The sequence below is a fragment of the Octodon degus genome, unplaced genomic scaffold (genome assembly GCF_000260255.1).
Source record: "Octodon degus isolate 3935 unplaced genomic scaffold, OctDeg1.0 scaffold00137, whole genome shotgun sequence".
Classification (NCBI taxonomy): Eukaryota; Metazoa; Chordata; class Mammalia; order Rodentia; family Octodontidae; genus Octodon; species Octodon degus.
Window position 1 is genome coordinate 6,302,173 of NW_004524713.1, and position 5,335 is coordinate 6,307,507.

Consider the following 5,335-nt stretch of genomic DNA (forward strand, 5'->3'; position numbering starts at 1 on the left):
CGTGCACTGCACTGTGTCCCAAGCCCCTTTTAACTTTTTAATTTTGAGATAGGACCTTGCCAAGTTGTTAAGTTGCCTAGGCTGGGTTTGAACTTTTGATTCTCTTGCCTCAGCCTCTCAAAATCATGTTTCTTTCTTTTTTGTTTAGTCGATCCCTCTGCTTATAAAAGTGAGGTATTTATTGTGTTGGTATTTGATTTTTTTTTATGTCCAATAGCATTTGTTTTGTTTTGTTTTATGACATTGGGTATTTGGGTTTTATGACACTGGTATTTGGAGCATATATATTTATAATAGTTATGTTTTCCTGTTCAATTATTCCTTTAACCAGTATGTAATGACCTTTTTTGCCTCTTCTAATCAGTTTGAGCTTGAAGTCCACATTGTCTGAGAATAAGATGGCTACTCCTGCTTGCTTTTGGGTTCCTGTTGTGTAGAATATTATTTTCCATTCTTTAATTTTTAATCTATGGATTTCTTTTGGGAATATATGTGTTTCTTGTATGTAGCAAACCAACAAGTATTGTTTTTTGGTCCAGTCAACCGATCTGTGTCTTTTAATTCAAGAAATGAGAAAATTTATATTGAGAGTTATTACTGGTAGGTCTTCACTTAGTCCTGTCATTGTGTTATTTTTCTGTGGTTGACTCCTTTATTTTTCCTTCATGTTTAACTCCTCACCCTAACTGATATATTCATTCCATAAACTTTTTGGCTTTAATGGTCTCATTGTCGCTGTCTAGAATGGCCTTGAGTATTTTTTAAGTGCCGGTTTGATGGCCATGAATTTCTTAGGATGTTCTTTGTCATGGAATGTCCTTATTTCTCTATCAATTTTGGAAGACAGTTTTGCAGGGTATATTAGACTGGCTTGAAAGTTGTTTTCTTTTAGAGCTTGAAATACTTCCCTTCAATCCCCGGTACTGCAAAAAGAAAAAAAAGAAAGAAAAAGAAAAGAAAGAAAGACTTCTCTTCAAGTTTCTCCTGGCCTTCAAAGTTTGTGTTGAAAAAAAATCTACTGTAATCCTAATGGGTTAAACTTTATGGGTGATATTTTGATTTTCTCTGAAAAGTTTTAGAGTCTGTCCTTGTATTAGACCTCTGGTATTTTGACTATGATGTATCATGGAAGCTTCTTTTTATTGTAATTATTTAGTGTTCTATACTCCTTGCCTGTATGTTGAATATATTACCATGCTTGGAAAATTTTCTGCAAGCAGATTCTTTATTCCTTGTATGTTGCCCTCTAACTTTTCTTCAATTTTAGTTAGTCTTTGGCTAGTCTTACTGTCATATAGTAACTATTGTACAAACTTTCCTTGCTCTCGTTTTTAAACTATCTCTAGTGTGCCATCTTGTCCTACCATTCTATCCTTGAGGTCTGACCCTCCTCAAAATGGTCTAACAGTTGTGTCGTTCATTTATTCAATAAAATTCTTCATCTCTAGGAGTTTTGTTTGGCACCCTTTCACAGAGTCTGTTTCTTTGATAAAGTTTGTTGTGCAGGTTTTGCATGGTTTTGGTCAGCTCTTCTAATTTTTATGTTATTCTTCTATAACAACATTGGTCAATGTGTTTGCTAGTTTCACTATCTGTTTGGTTATGTCATCTTTGAGTCTGCTGAGTTTCTTTGCTTTCTCTTTAATCATTTTGTAGAGCTCAGGTATTTGATGTTTGATTTCCTCTCCCTTGAATCTGCTATGGGAGAATTGGGAATCTTTGGAGGCATTTGGTTGCCTGGTTTTTCACATTCTTTTTAAAATTTTATTTTATATTTTATTCTGAGGTCTGAGGTCACATTGAGTAGAGACTTTGTTGTTTGTATGAAGATGTCTTTAGTGGGTTTTTGTTAATCAGTGATGCGATCTTGTCTCTATTTGTCAAGAGGTATTGTCTAACACTTCACAATATTCAGTTTAAGTTGGACTCAGCTGCCGTGTTGTAGGGAGAGAATCCTATTAGCTATGCAGCCTCCACAGATCCAAGCGCACATCAATCATGAACATTAAAACTTATTTTGACAACTTTGCCCTTTTATCAGCACCCCACAGAGACTATACTATACTATACTGTTATTAGTAATTAGTCTGGGATATAGAGGGAGAAGGAAAGAGGAAAAGAAAGGGCTGAATCTGTGAGAGGATAAGGGGATAAGAGAAATATTAGCAGGCTGAAAACTAGAGAAGAGGTCAAAATTTGTTGGACTATTTTTACAGCTGAAGTAAAGGGTTAGTGTTGAGGAGTTTAAGAGACAATGTGTGGAGGTGGAGGAAGGGTGAAGGGGAGGAGAGCATAACTAGAGGCTGAAGGAGGCTCTGAGGTCATTGGAACTTGTTAATGTATTTGCAGTTTTGTTTGGATCCTCTAAGCATAGTTCTGTTAAGGGTCACCTGAATGATACCGTCCAAGTGAAAGCCCTGGCCTATTCTTGTTTTCTTTTGTACATATGCAAAATTTACATATGAAGAAGTGACATGTGCCAAGGCAACAGAAAAAATGAGGAAGTGAAAAAGAAACAAGGTTTGGAAGAGAGAAGAGAAAACAGAGAGCAGAATAAAGAAAAGACTTTTAAAAATAGAAATACTCATAATCAAGAACAAAAAGAAAGAAAGGAAGAAAGAAGAAAGAAAGAAAGAAAGAAAGAAAGAAAGAAAGAAAGAAAGAGAAAGAAAAAGTATAGCCAGTGAGAAAGCAGAGCAGACAAACAAGCAAGCAAACAAACAAAAAATTCCCACTGGGATGCAAACCATCCAGTCACAGTGTCTCCCTAGGTCCCTCCCTCATCTCTCTCCTCAGACCTTCCTCAGGCCCAGGCCTGCAGGCTGCTTACCTGGGTGCCTAGGAGCCATGAGGGCTGCAGTCTCCATGAGCCTCCAGGCTGTTAGAGATGCTCCCAAGATGGCCTGTTGTGTGGATAAAGAGTGCTGGGAGGTATGAACCACAGTGGCCCTAATGTTTTACAACAAACAAGATACTTGGTTTAATCTAGAGGATTCATTTTTCAGAATAATTTCCATCTCTGGGTGGACTGCCTCCTCTATTTCTGAATACCTGTGTTATCACATGTCTCTCCTCCAAGTTTCTCCTACATGCCTCCTCCTCTAGTCAGCCATTTTGGATTCCTGCAGTTAATCTGTATATTTTGAACATCATTGCATTCAATATACCTCACACCAGGGTGGCTCATTCTTTTTCCACTGTTGAACTGTATTTAATTATATGCATATATCAAAACATATTTAACCCATTTTCTATTGCTAGCCATTTTGTTTACCTTAGCCATTATAAGAAATACCACAGTTAAATGCGTGAGCATGCTGAATAAGCACATGTTGAACAACATTGAAGGTTATTTCCTAGAATGTGATTATCAAAAACCATTTGTATTCACCTGGCCAAGACATCAGTAAACCTCACAGGTATGTTAACTCAGAGTCCTTGAGGGACAGCTTGCATAATATCATTGTTGACATCATGCCAATTAGGTCACTGGAGTAAAAAATGGCAAGAATCCCGGATGTCATGTCAATACCAGTGTATATCAAGAGATGCAAAAAAGATCCCACGAAAACTAAGGGGACTGACACAAAAGTTATGTTTTTCAGAAGCATAGAAGCAAATCTGTCTAGGCCAGATCCTCTACCTTTCACCACTTTTGACTAAACTAAAGGTGCCACGTTCAGTGGGACTCTGGATTTTGGAGGCAACATGTGCTGCATTGGAGTGGGATATTCTATGATTTATTGAGCAATTTGTAATCTGGCCAATTTTAAGTATGTCTAGAACAAGAGAAAGCTCTATGTAAGGTCCAGTCTGAGGGGCAAAGTCTGCTTCACCTAGCATATTTAAGTGACAAATACAGGCAATGGATGGAATAGTTTGCATGGCTTAGGTAGAGGATGAATACTTAATATATGGAAAATTTACTTGGCTTATGACTTTTCCCACCACCAAGAATTTGAAACTCTTTGGTTCAACAAAATAAAGCTTGGGTTGTGTGTCTGCAATCCATTGAAATGTAAATAGTCTAAGTCAGGACTCAGGCAGACATTGGAAAATTGAGGCCAAGAAAATGGAAGTCTTTTATGTGTTTCTGAAATTTAGGGATTTATGTGTCCATAAACATGTTCACCAAAGGTGTCAGCAGAAGAGACTACGAATAATCAAGACAAATGAGACAATCTATCCCGTAAGATCAGCTAGCCTCTTTCAATGGCTACCACAGTGCCTGCTCAGTGGGCCTCTATATAAAGGCTTTGGTGACAGGGGTGAAGTCTGTGCCTGACCTCAGGAGTCTAGCTTTCCATTCGTCTATATTCTGGGTACAGAGATTTTCTTTGCTTTTTGACAATTCTCCCAGGACCATCTGGAATGCTTTATCCATCGCTCTGACAGGAGATGCTCTTCCTGTGAAATAAATGCCATGAAGGGCTGGTGCTAATGGAGCCCTCGGAGCTGGCCATGCGGCTTGGGACCAGTAGCAGCTCGCGTGGTGAAGGGACACACTGGAGATTCACTGACAGCTGCGAATGAGCCGTAAGGCTGTGCCACGAGGTTGGGTGCTGTTCCATAGGATGTGCCCAGTCCTGGAAACAGCGGCCACTCTGTCTTACTGTCTTCCCCATAACCAGAACGCATGAGGTAGAGAAGTGAAGCTTCTCCTACAGTTACATCAAATAGTCCACTGAAGTAACTTTTGCTTGGATATCCGCAAGCTTGGGCTCAGGGAGTTCATACTAGCGTATGAAGAGGAAATGCTCCACTAGGAAACACAGTCATGATCCTGTTGAATTAGAAGTTGAGACTTGCCCTGGCCATTTGTGTTCTCATCGTGCAAATCCACAGCCCTGGAAGTATTGGACTAGAGGACTGATCACAGTTATCAAGAAGAGGGGCTGGGGATTTGACACAGCCGTAGAGCCTAGCAAGCTGGAAGCCCTGGCTTCGGTCCTCGGCGCCAAAACCAAAAATTAAACCCCACTGAAAAAGTGATCAAGGAGAAAGTTGTCACCGGCATGTAATAATAGAAAGGGGCTGTATTTTCAAGGTGTTCACTGGAACCCTCTTAGTAAGAACCATTAGCCAACAGCTCTTTTTACCAGAAAACTGCGGCAGTCCATTTCAGAAGGACTTGCCAAGGACTCAGGTTCCCCAAAGAGGAGGTTTATGCCACGTTGCCAGACAAAGAACCTTCTCCAGAAGGTACAAAATATACAGCGGATGCTAGAATGAAGAAGTGATCCATATAAACTTGACCTATGACCAGTTACAGAGATGACTGTAGGATCGCAGCAGATAAGCGTGTTTTCTTTGTCTATAATACAAAACACATTAT